The sequence below is a fragment of the Anabrus simplex genome, chromosome 1 (assembly GCF_040414725.1).
Source record: "Anabrus simplex isolate iqAnaSimp1 chromosome 1, ASM4041472v1, whole genome shotgun sequence".
Classification (NCBI taxonomy): Eukaryota; Metazoa; Arthropoda; class Insecta; order Orthoptera; family Tettigoniidae; genus Anabrus; species Anabrus simplex.
The window spans coordinates 736,764,064-736,778,421 of record NC_090265.1 but is presented as its reverse complement, the minus strand read 5'-3'; positions in this window follow the sequence as shown (position 1 = coordinate 736,778,421).

The window sequence follows — 14,358 nt, the reverse complement described above, 5'->3', positions numbered from 1 at the left end:
TTCGACCTTCTCCTCACATTGCTAAGACCCAAATTAAAACAAAGAAATTAAATTCCTATACAAGAAAAAATCTTTAGCAAATCATAGATTATATGAAACTCACCTCGTAGCTGCAAATTTACTTTCAAGTGTTCAATGGAATTTATTTCAGTCTCAAACTGATAATAGACTTTTCACCATATTAGCTAAGAAACAGAAAACTTTGGATAAGAAGCTTTGCATGCTAAAAAGTTCTAAACCTAACAACCTTGCTTCTGGTAATAGAAATTCCTCTAGCACAACGATTCAATTTCATCCACCAATTATTAATTTATCCAATGTTCCTCTAAATGATGACAAAAATTCTATTTTAGCCAAAGGTCCTAATCACAATTGGCCTAATCTTAATATGCTTGATACCACTACTATTATGATTTTAGAATCTGAACTAGCCATCAGTAAATTACTCCTTGAAGAACAGGATGAAGTTAGGTTCAAAGTAAAACATAAAATTAACAACATTCTTAACTCAAATATGAACCCCCAACTTCCCCATTAGCAATAAAGAATCAATCACTGATCAGAAGTGATTATGCGCTCTTAAAAAGAAGATAATCTTATTATCACTAAGGCTGACAAGGGTAATACTACTGGCATAATGGAAAGAAATGAATATATTGATAAGACTAAAGATTTCTTTTCTGACAGTTCGTTCACTGTAATTGAAAAGGACCCTACTCATAAAACCCACTGCCTACTTGAACAAACTCTTAAAAATACTTCATTTCTTTTAACTGAAGGTCACCTTCTCTACCTTAGTTGCCACTGAGGTCTTCACCATCACCTTGAAAAGGGAGTCCTTATAAGGTACTGCCAAGCCAGGAGAAGGTGGACCAATGCTTTTCATCACTTTTATCATGGCTTAAGACAAACAGGGCCTGGCTACTGAACACTGGGCCTATAATGGCAGGCTTCATTGCCTGTACAGAGATTTCTTTTGCCTTTTTTAAGCCACCCGTGCTGTCTAGAGGTAACGAGTCAGACACCTAACAAGAGGACCCAGGTTTGATTCTCAGCCTGGTGAGGGAATTTCATCTGGATCTGATGGATGGTTTGAGGTCCACTCAGTCTACATTAGAACAGCTGTCTGATGGTGATAGAAACACAAGAATTATGGATAAGAAAATTTGTCTCGCTGGCCATGCATCACCTCTTAATCTGCAGGCTTCCAGCCTGAGCAGAAGTCGTTTGGTAGAAGGCCTACTAGGTCTGTAGCACCATGCATAGTTTTGAAATGAAAATAATTTCATAACAGGAAATGATAAATGGTAAAAGTTGTAAAAACTGAATGTTGAATAAGAGGTTTAAAGATCACGTCATTAATTCAGTTCAAGGTGTTGACCTCACACAATTTTAAAATTTTAATGGTATCCACATATACATATTATCATATGTTAAGAGTGATTAAGATAAAATTTATTATAAGACATTTAGGCTACATAGACATTACTTCATTCAAAACGTTTTTAATTAGCCTTAATACGGTATAAACAAAATTAAATGTGATCATATCCACAGATGAACTTAAAGGTAAGACTTACCCTGCTCATAAGTTCTTGTGTGGCAGGTTGATGTACTCTTCATTACAGAATGCACAGCACGTACGACGTTTGGTTCGCGAACTCCGTCGCTGTTCTGTTTGATCTGTGGAATGTCAACAATATTCATTGTTAGTTTTTGCCCTTCATGGCTGAGATCTAAATATGTTTTCTGATCATAAGATAATCCAATTTAGGATCATGTCCTGTTAGTTTTAAATCTAGATCACTGATAATAGTGTTCTCTTGCAGCTCTGGCTAACAAGAAGAGGCCAGACCGATTTCAGCGAGCTTAAATGTACCTGTTGGAGGACACTCAACAGTAATTTGTGTATAAGGGTTTAGGTCAATAGGCTTTTGTTTCTGAAAGAGTTGAGGACAAATGTCATGACGCAGGATCCGCTTCGGACTAAGTGGAAGTGATAGAACACTAAAACGTGAACACATTTTATTTAAACATGTCAGGTCTGCAACCTAATAATTTCTGAAAAATTGATGAGTTCCTATTTTCCAATGCAACGCATACAGCACAGTCAAGTAGAGTGGCGGCCAAGTGTTCACTGTACTTGTCTACGAACCTCAATGACATGAGTTTTAGTCTTGCCGCAGCTGTATTTTTTGTACAAAATGAATTATTATATGAGAGAACGTGAAAAAAATGTGAATAAAAATATTAGGCAAACTGCAGTGAACTTTATTTCCTACCTCAAATTAATATATATATATATAGAGAGAGAGAGAGAGAGAGAGAGAGAGAGAGAGAGAGTGAGAGAGAGAGAGAGAGAGATCAAGCAGTAACTGTGAGAATGTTTAGGCCTATATTAATTTCAGGTAGAAAAACTCAAACTCACGTCTTTGAGGTTCGTAGACAAGTACGGTGACCACTAGGCCACCAGTCCAGTTGACTGTGAGGTACGCCTCCAAGTATATATGCGTTGCGTTGGAATTGGGGATTCATCAATTTTTTTTAATTATTAGGTTGCAGACCTGACATGTTTAAGTAAAATTTGTTCACCTTTTAGTGTTCTGTCTCCTCCACTTTGTCTGAAGTGTATTCTGCATGATGACATTCGAAACAAAACATTGAAAACAAGAGCGTATTGACCTGAACAGTTATACACGAGTTACTGTTGAGTGTCCTCCCAAAGGTACATTGAAGCTTGTTGAAATCAGCTGGCCACAGGGTCTGGCCTCTCCTCGTAAAACAAAAGGACATTCAGAATTACAAGTTTCATTCATCACAATAGGAATGGCTTGAAACACAGGCCACTGACAAGGGTATGCACAGAATTCTTTAGAAGAGCTCCATATTCAATTGAATCTAGTCAGATATATAGAGTTGGGAACAAAGAAAAAGAAGCCATAATGGAATGAACACAATGACAGGCTGGAATGAGGAAACAAGAACACGAAAACAAAACAAAGAATCATCACATCCTAGCATTTTCTAACATGTTGGTTTTCTTCTCATATGAGCCAGTTTCCCCAGCTCCAGTGTTTTAGGTTTGCTTCCCAGCTTTGTGTGGACTTCAGACATTTACACTCACTTAGGGGTCTTGACAGATCTTCAGTCCTTTTTACTTTCATGTCTTTGCTCTCCTCCCTATTGCTTCATCTTCCTACACTGATCTATCATTCTATTATGTTCCCTTTTCAACGTTCTATCCCTCTCAAAATGTACGATCCCCTTTGGGAAACCATGAAACTGCTTGTGATTAGTACCACCATGCGGGGAGCACCATGGGTCGCTTTTACTTGCGCGTAGTACCACTAAGTTAGGTACCAAATAGGTTTGTGATTAGTAGCAGCAGAGTGCATTGCCGGCCTTTACAATACCTATGATCAGTAGCATTGTATGAGCGACACCATGGGATGAGCGACACCATGATTCTGATGTGCCTATGATTAGTACCCACTATATGAGGAACACCATGGGATAGCGCGAGTCCCACTGGTTAGTAGACTTACGAGATGAACACCGTAGGTTTGTGTTGCCTGTAAATGGTGCCGCAATGTGTGAAACACCATAGGTCTGTATTACATGTGCGAATTTCATTACCTGTGACTAGTACCATGATGTGTGGAATACTGCGAGTCTACGCTAATTTGATTAGTACCCCAACATGACAAATACCTTGCTTCTATTTTCCTAGTGATAAGTAACATTATGAGGGGCTGATGACTTGGAGTTTGGACCCCTTTCGACTACAAGCATCATCGATTCAGCATTGTGCTATAGAAGCAGTTGCTTGGTGAGTAATACCATTGTTTTACGCCATCTTCTGTGAATATGAGGCACTGTGGGTTGGTTCCACTGATTGTTTTAAATTCATATCCATCCATTCATTCTTTGTCCTCATGTTTTGAATTCTGGTCAGTGGAATATTTTGGACTTTTAATTTGTCAATTCATTTCATCTCATTTCGTACCATTAGGGGCAATGACCTAGATGTTAGGCCCCTTTAAACAACAAGCATCATCATCATTGAAATGAACATACCACCAAGTTGTCTACTTGTACTTCCTCTTAAAACAATAATAACCACCACCACCACTACGTCTCACAGATAAAGTGAATGATGAGATCAGCAGTATTCACATCATTGTCTAGGATGAGTTTGAGTGTCTCCTGCAGGCCGAGGTTCCATCTCAAGCCAGAGATATCAGCACACTCTGTAAGGATGTGGAACACGGTGAAGTTGGCACCACAAGAACATGATGGGGGGGTGGTCTTCCTTCTTTAGGAGGTAAGAGTGCATATATTTTCCATGGCCCTAACAATATGGCCTCTCTCCATGAAGGCCGGAAAGAAAACCGCCACAGGTAGCTGCTTTCTGTATTGCTCTCAGCTTGTTGGGAGTTCGGGTGACTAGCTATTCCAATTCCCAGGATGTCAAGATAGTTCAGCATAGCCAAAAACAAATATCCCTAGCTGGTACATTCACAGGCCTAGGTGGTAAAAGTACCATTTTGCAGCTTCACCACAAGGTCCATTGTGCAATCCCAACATGCCTAGGGAGCCACACGAATAGTCTGGTGTCAGCATCACACAATCTGTCTAGAAGGTCATGAATATGCTGTAACAGTGGAGCTGTCAATAGACTGCAGAGACATAACAAGTGGTCTCTTTCGTCACCCAGTGTAAACTGCAGAGTTTCTAAGTTTGTGGAAAGCTCCAGACACCAGGAGGTGAGATCCTTATGCTGACATTATCAGAGACAAATGAACATCCCACAACTTCTCCAATCTCAATCTTAGAATCATCCATGATGACATGTCACCAGTTTGGATACAGGTAAGTGAAGTCCTGTAAATACTTCTGATGAACAGACACACTCATTTTCATCTTAGATCTGCAGATAAGATCTAGGCATATATCCTACCGTGAAACTAGCTGCATAGCTTCCTGGCTAGGGGTTCTGCTTAAGCCAATCACCAATAGTCACATCTAACTCACGACAGAACCTATCAATTGAATCCCAGTCAGCCACGAGGTATTTGGCCAATAATGGTACCTGCTGTGGTATTGGGTGGTACTGGTACATTGACAGAATGGATGTTGTGGCATTTCATAAATTTTGGCAACATACATGAGGACTATCTCTTCTGTCGCACTATTTAAATGATTGAACTCCCAATTCTGCGAGTAGGCTGGGAATTGGGCAGGTATTTGCTAGTCTAACTCCACCATGGTGAACACTATCTAAAAGGTTCTGCATAGATTTTGATGCTGAACCACAAGCTGCACTACAATAATCAATCCAGGAAAAGACCCTAGCTGTGTAGAAACATAGTAGCAGTGCATCTTCAGCCTACACGAAGTGCTGCTGAAAAACTTAAGCATGTTAAGTCTGTTCAAGCAGGCTACCTTCAATTGACAGATGTGGGGTGGGCACCCTACACTTCAGTAGGCCAGAGTGAGTTCAGTTGGGGACCCAGTCCTGTGGGGTATAACATGGAACCCATGCACAGGGATACGGATGAAGACCTCAATGGCAGTGAAGGCGGAAGTGAAAAACACTGGTACGGCGGATCTGGCGGAAGAGGCAATATCTTATCCCTGAGATCTGACTCTGGGCCTTCTGCCTTGCAGGTTGATAGGGGACTATTAAAGGCTAAGGGAGATAACCCCGACAGAAACATCTTCGGAAGTGATAGGCCCAGCAAGCCAGCTTCTGAATAATTTGGAATTGCTTTTAAAACTAAATGAGGCCTCGGATGGAAATATTGTAATCACCAGAATAATGACTATGGTTCCATCATTGGTAATGATAAATGACGGTCCAATACCCGATGCTCCATCACAACCAAAGAGGAGAACACACAAAACTCGATATGAGACTGAAATCAAAATTGCCACGCTAAACTTTCTGACACTAACTGGCAAAATAGAGGAATGTGTAGACTTAATGAAAACAAGGAGCATAAACATACTGGGACTCAGTGAAACCAAGTGGAAGGGAAAAGGATCAAAGGAACTCAGAGAGGGATACCGTCTATTTTGGTCAGGTGGAGATCAAGCAAAAAATGGAGTTCTTGTTGTTATGGATCATCAAATGAAAGATCATGTAGTAGAAGTAAAATATGTTTCTGATCGGATTCTTCACATAATGCTGAAATTGGATTCTTCCCAGAACATCAACATCATTCAGTGCTATGCACCACAGACTGGTTGTGAAGATGAAGAAAAAGAACATTTTGAAGAAGACATAGAGGAAAGAATAAGAGAAGATGGAACAATTATCATAGGGGATATGAATGCTCAAGTTGGAACTGTGACGGATGGATATGAAAGAATTCTAGGAGCACATGGATGGGGTCCACGAAACCCAGAAGGAACTAGACTACTTGACCTCTGCCTGAGGAACAACCTTATAATAGGGAACTCATGGTATCAAAAACAAAAAAGCCATAAGGTCACAAGATATGGATGGGATGGAAAAAGTGAATTTCTTATAGATTACTTTTTGATCGAGAAACAACTACAAAATAGACTGTTAGATGTAAAAGTGATTCCTAGTGTCTCCCTGGAAAGTGATCATAGACTCCTCATTGGATACTTAAAGTTTAACAAGCTAAAAGAAGTAAGAACCATACAGGTAAAGAAACTCAAGACCTGGAAGCTGAAGGACAATGATAGAATAATACAGTTCCAAGAAAACATCAAAACAGTGATACCAAAGACAGATGAAAGAACAGTTGAGGAGGAATGGAAGGATCTGAAAGAAAATCTAGTAATGATAACTGAGAAGGTTTGTGGACGAACCAGTGGCACAAGAAGATGGAAGGAAACTCCATGGTGGAATTACAGAACAAGAACTGCTGTCCTGAACAAGAACAACATGTTCAGAAAATATTTCAAGAACCAGATGGATCATAATAAGGAACTATACAGGGTTGCTAAAAAACAAGCAAACAAAGTTGTTACAGAAGAACGAGAGAAGTGGTTGAACAAGTGGAGTGATGAATTGAAAGAGGATGTTAATGGTAATAAGAAAATGTTATATGGGATGATGAAAAATAGAAAAAGAGATAAAGAACACTCCAAATACCTAAGAGATGTTAATGAAAATCTGATCACTGAAGATGAGAAGATCAAAGAGACTTGGATGACTTATTCTGATGAATTACTAAATGTGAATTGCATGCAGCCTACACAAAAAGACAGTACCGGTACTACCTCCTGCAAGTCTGCCTCTGACAACAGGTTAGAATTAACATGGAATGATGTAGAATATGCCTGGAAATACATCAAAACTGGAAAATCAGCAGGGTCTGATGAAATTAATGGAGAAATGATCAAGGCAATGGGCATTTCTGGAAAACATTGGATCTACAGACTCTTTCATAAGATCTGGAAAGAAGGGGACATACCAGTCGATTGGAAAACAGGCATCATAATTCCAATCTTCAAGAAAGGAAACAGAAAGAAATGTTCCAACTATAGAGGCATCACTTTAACATCTCAAGTTGGTAAACTTTATGAAAGAATTATAGAGCGTAAAATCAGACCCCTTATTGAAGAGAACCTCTTCGAAGAACAGTATGGATTCAGGAAGGGGAGATCAACAACTGATTTAATCTTTACAGTCCGTCAGTTAATGGAAAAATACTATGAACACAACCGAGATTTGTGGTTAGCCTTTCTGGATATCAAGAAAGCATTTGATGCAGTGAATAGAGAGAAGGTGTGGGAAGCACTGAAAAAAATTGGAATAGAGGATGACATGATACACCAGATCAAGAATTTGTATGAAGATACCCGAAGTAAAGTCAAAACACCTGTAGGAATGACTGAAACCTTTGATATAAAATCTGGGTTAAGACAGGGTGGTGTTCTGTCTCCTCTTCTTTTCATCACTGTGATGAACGAGATTCAGAGAAAACTTCACCAAACCATTGGAGGTAAGAAAATGAAAGTTATATTGTTCGAAGATGATATATGCTTGTGGGGAGACTCTAAAGAAGATCTTCAAGGACAAATAAACTCCTGGGTAGAATCTGCTAAAGAATATGGACTCGCCAAGAGAAAAGTGAGGTTATTGTCATGAAGAGATACGGGCAACCAATGGGACACATTGAGATGGAGGGGAAACAGCTACAGATGAACCATCAATTCAAATATCTTGGAAGTGTTATGTCTGATACTGGTTCTATAGATATTCATGAGGTAAAGTGTTCAGGAGAGGAATGACTGAAATTTTGAACTCCTCCAGTTTTTGAGGTATTGTAATGAAATTTATGCCGCATACACAGACCCTTACTAGTAAGCAGTTTACTAAATTTCATTAATTTAGGTCATTTAGTTTTGAAGTTATTCTTCTTTATATACAATTTTTTGACATGCAATAACAAACATTCCTCGTGACACAATTTTATAAGAAATGAAATCAAATAGATAAAAAATGTATCATGGATATAAAAAGTTCGATGTACATTTTATAATTCTGTAAAGATTATTGCAGTCAATAGACTTCGTAATTCTTACATTTTGAAGGGCATGGCCCTGATTAGATGTTGAAAGTAAGACTGTTATGCACATTGGATATAAAAATGTTGCTGACATGCAACACAGCTTGTAAGTAAATTTTGTACTGGTTATGAGGAAAACCCTATCAATTTGTACACAGCAACAACTGCTAAAATGTGAAGCTGAGAAAACGACACTTCAAAAAGAGACAAGCGTGTCATCACTTGAGAACTGTTCTCTCATGATTGTTTATAAGTTATCAATATCATATTGGACACTAATTTATTACTTTTTGGTGCAGGATGGACTGGGCTATTCTATTATGCAAAAAAAATAATTTAAAAACCAAAATCCTTTAAATTTCAGCCATACCTACCTTTAATATCTAAGCCTCTGAGTCATAGTAGCTGAGTATAACTGGAGTAGCAGTGAGTTGTTTTAAGAGTCTCAGCAACAAGGTTAACACATGGATGTAATGTAACTATACCTGGAAGGGATGGTATTGGATAAAGAAAAGAAGGTTAATGAAAGGCAGGAAGGAAAAATGTGTTCCCATAATTATCTCATGAGTTTAGGACCATAGGGATGTTCAGAGCTGAATCTGGGTGGGGGCAGTGGAATATATCGTATCTGTTGTAAGAGGTGTCAACCTGACATTGCAGATTGCTGAACTTTGCCAAGCTCCTTCCTGTCTGACATTCCTTGGTCAACCCTCGTTCTCTTCTGATGCTGATAATATTAGACTTGTGAGGTACCGATAGGACAAGTTGGTTCAAAATCACTAGTGGGCTGAGACAGGAAAATGTTCTGTCGCCATTCCTGTTTACGATAGTAGTGGATGACATCATGAGAACAGCAAAAGCAGTATACGAAGAAAGAGAAATGAACATGTTGTTATTTGCAGATGATATTGTGATTTGGGGAGAAAAGGTCATGAGGGTTCAAGAAGTTGGTTGTGGTGAATGAGAAGATCGAACAATGTGGATTGAAAATGAGTTAGAAAAGAGGAAAACTCTTGTTATGACTAGAGGGGAGAAAGAAGGGAAAGGTCAGATTAGACTTGCAGGCAAGCCCCTGGAAGTAGTAGAGACGTTCAAATACCTGCAGAGTGAATTAATGGAGAATGCTCGACTGGATGCTGAGATTAGTAAGAGGATTCAAGCTGGAAGTGATTTCTCTCATAGTGTAAGAAACATGTTATGGGACAAAGATGTACCAATGGAATCAAAGGAAACTATGTACAAGATGTATTACGTACCCTTAACAACTTATGGACCAGAAACTTGGACAGTGACGAAGAAGGATGAGAGTCGAATACAGGCAGCCGAAATGAAGTTCTTGAGGAGTATGATACAGAAGAGTAGAAGAGGAGACAAAATAAGTAATGAGAAAATCTGAGAAGGAATTGGGGTGGAAAAAATGAATGTTGGGATAGAGAAGAGCCAATTAAGATGGTTTGGGCACATAAAGTGAATGAGTGATGAAAGAATGCCAAAAAAGGTGATGGAAATGCAAATGCAAGGAAGGAGAGGATGAGGACGACCACGACTGAGATGGAAGGACACAATCCAAGGCAGTATTAGGGAAAGAAACCTGGGCTGGGACACAGTGTTGGAGGAGGAGTGGTGGAAAGACTGAAGAAAGTGGAGAGGAACCATATTTGCCATACATGGCTACAGATGGATAAAGGGGAATGATGATGATGATGAGGGAGTCTTTGTGGCCGTTCCCATTCTTTTGCCAATACCTGTGTTGGACTTCTTCCTTTCTCCCGTCTGGCCAGAAACATATACATACAGTTCAAATATTACATTATTTGTGACTAGGACTTGGCTTCTTCCAGTGCATTTACTGTCTTTTTGAGTACAGAAGGCTGGCATTGCAGCAGATGTTGTACAGTCTGGACTTCTCCACATTCACACTGAATAGCCCCATCTGGCTAAATTAACCTTTGAACTGCCAACTCCACGTCACAATCTATTCAGGGACTTCCAAGCCAGCATGGCCAGGAGGCAAAGTTTCCAACTAGTGGGAAGGTAGGTCTTAGTCTTTTATGGTTGTAGTCTAGTTTTTTTTGGCAGTGGTCCTAAGTTCCTTTGATGTTCTAAGGAAGTTCTTCTTTGTTTTTTCAGTTGTACCTCCACTTACAACAAACATCATCGCTAACACCTGTATGTTGTAAGAGGTGACTGAAAGGGGTAAGCACTAAAGTGGGATCCCACTCTGTAATGGGTGTGGTAGAATACATCCATGATATCTGCTGTCTGGTGTAAAATGGGAACTCTACATCGGATTGCTCTGTGCGCAGGGGCAATATAATATATCCATGATATCCCTTGTCTGTTGTAAGAGGTGAGGAGCAAGGGGATCTCAATTCAGAAGGGTGGACCCCTAGCTGAGTCTGCCAGGATCTTCGCTTTCCTTTTCCTACTGACCTACCTCTTCTGACCCTGTTAGTATTATGTTTGAGAGGCCTTCCTCTTTCTTTTGCCAATAGTTTCATTTTTTAACGTTCTGGAAGTCTTCCATTTTCATATCTGGTTAGTGTTAAGTAAGGATTTTTATCCATCTGTACTTCCATACTAATTTTAGTGAAAAATGGAAGAGTATGAATAGGTACTTCAAGGCAGAAACAGGTTCCAAGAAGGGGAGTGTGTATGTGAGGATCTTCAACAGGCAGAAGTATTCAGTCAGCAGTATGTAAAGATTGTTGGTTACAAGGATAATGTCCAGATAGAGGAGGTTACTAATATTAAAATTTACCTATGACAGCAATGACATTTACAGTAAGATACAAAAGTTGAAAACTAGAAAAGCAGCTGGAATTGATAAGGTTTTGGGGGATATACTAAAGGCAATGGGTTGGGATATAGTACCATATCTGAAGTACTTGTTTGATTATTATTTGCATGAAGGAACTTTACCAAATGAATGGAGAGTTGCTATAGTAGCCCCTGTATATAAAGGAAAGTGATAGACATAAAGCTGAAAATTACAGGCCAGTCAGTTTGACATACATTGTATGTAAGCTTTGGGAAAGCATTCTTTCTGATTATATAAGACATGTTTGCAAAATTATTAACTGGTTTGATAGAAGGCAGTTTGGTTTTAGGAAAGGTTATTCCACTGAAGCTCAACTTGTAGGATTCCAGCAAGATATAGCAGATATCCTGGATTCAGGAGGTCAAATGGACTGTATTGCGATTGACTTATCTAAAGCATTTGATAGGGTAGATCAAGGGAGACTACTGGCAAAAATGAGTGCAATTGGACTTGACAAAAGAGTGACTGAATGGGTGGCTCTGTTTCTAGAAAACAGAACTCAGAGAATTAGAGTAGGTGAAGCTTTATCTGTCCCTGTAAAAATTAAGAGGGGAATTCCTCAAGGCAGTGTTATTGGACCTTTATGTTTTCTTATATATATCAACATGTGTAAAGAAGTGGAATCAGAGATAAGGCTTTACGCAGATGATGTTATTCTGTACAGAGTAATAAATAAGTTACAAGACTGTGAGCAACTGCAAAATGACCTCGATAATGTTGTGAGATGGACGGTAGGGAAAGGTATGATGATAAACGGGGATAAATGTCAGGTTGTGAGTTTCACAAATAGGGAAAGTCCTCTCAGTTTTAATTACTGCATTGATGGGTTGAAAGTTCCCTTTGGGGATCATTGTAAGTACCTAGGTATTAATATAAGGAAAGATCTTCATTGGGGTAATCACATAAATATGATTGTAAATAAAGGGTACAGATCTCTGCACATGGTTATGAGAGTATTTAGGGGTTGTAGTAAGGATGTAAAGGAGAGGGCTTATTTGTCTCTGGTGAGACCCCAACTAGAGTATGGTTCCAGTGTATGGGACCCTTAAAAGGATTACTTGATTCAGGAACTGGAAAAAATCCAAAGAAAAGCAGCTCGATTTGTTCTGGGCGATGTCCGACAAAAGAGTAGCATTACAAAAATGTTGCAAAGTTTGGGCTGGGAAGACTTGGGAAAAGGAGACGAGCTGCTCGACTAAGTGGTATGTTACAAGTAACTATTCTCATTTTGGTTCCGTATTGAAGTTGACGTATGTCTCAAACAACCCGAAACAACCCGACGTACCTAATACGCACCGTACCAAAAAACTTGATCATTTCTTCCAACAAATGTTTCAACAGAATTATAACATCAGCTTGACTGTCTTTTAGATCCAATCGACTACCAACATAATTACTGACATCCGCTAGTTTTGACATACGTTTTATCATTAGCAACGCCTCTACAAGAAGTTCCATTTTCTTTTCTACTTTCAGATATACCAACCGTATACATTTTAACATGTTTATTACGTTCACACTTCTGTTTTAAATAACTTACAGTGATTTTACCATCTTGGATTCAAACTATGGAAATTGAAGAAACATTCACCTTTGATGATTGTGTTTACACTCAAGACCATCAAGTCTTAATGATATTATAAAAAAAAAAAAGATCCATTTTAGTTTTAAACTCTCAAAATTCATGTTTAACCACGTTTTAATCTTCAAAAACAGTTAACTTACTCTCTTTTAACATACTTTGGTGCATTATCGTTGTTTTCGATGTTATTGTATATGTTCAGCCAACGAGTCGGACATATGAAGATAAAGTTGGAATTTAAGAGGACAAATTGGGGCAAATATTCGTTTATAAGAAGGGGAGTTAGGGATTGGAATAACTTACCAAGGGAGATGTTCAATAAATTTCCAATTTCTTTGCAATCATTTAAGAAAAGGCTAGGAAAACAACAGTAGGAAATCTGCCACCTGGGCGACTGCCCTAAATGCAGATCAGTAGTGATTGATTGATTGATTCCTTTTATGAGGGATGTCTCTCGGCTCGAACAGGAATTTACGAAATCATTTTTCAACATTTTAACCTATAATTTATAAGATTAGAATGACTCCATATGTATTATTTTTAAGATTGATATAGGCTGATGATGCCCGTAAGGAGGGTGAAACATGTACCATTGACTTTTATGTATTATGTATAAAATTTTGACCATATGAAATAGTGGATCATATTGTATTGTATTGAACAGGTGGACTTATAATATTGTAATAATATTTGAGACATAAGTGGTATGTTCTGAGCTGCCAGTGGAGAGATGGCGTGGGAGGACATCAGTAGATGATGAAGTTTGGATGGTGTCTTTAAAAGTAGGAAAGATCACAATATGAAGATAAAAAAAGGAAATGGCATATGGCTTTTAGTGCCGGGAGTGTCCGAAGACATGTTTGGCTCGCCAGGTGCAGGGCTTTCGAGTTGACTCCCGTAGGCAGCCTGCGCGTCGTGATGAGGATGAAATGATGATGAAGACAACACATACACCCAGCCCTCGTGCCATTGGAATTAACCAATTAAGGTTAAAATCCCCGACCCAGCTGAGAATGGAACCCAGGACCCTCTGAACCAAAGGCCAGTACGCTGACCGTTCAGCCAACGAGTCGGACATATGAAGATAAAGTTGGAATTTAAGAGGACAAATTGGGGCAAATATTCGTTTATAAGAAAGGGAGTTAGGGATTGGAATAACTTACCAAGGGAGATGTTCAATAAATTTCCAATTTCTTTGCAATCATTTAAGAAAAGGCTAGGAAAACAACAGTAGGAAATCTGCCACCTGGGCGACTGCCCTAAATGCAGATCAGTAGTGATTGATTGATTGATTCCTTTTATGAGGGATGTCTCTCGGCTCGAACAGGAATTTTGTGTTCCCATTTTATTAAAAGCTTTACGTACCACTGTGATTAGGATGGTGAAAGCATTCGATTGTGTTACTC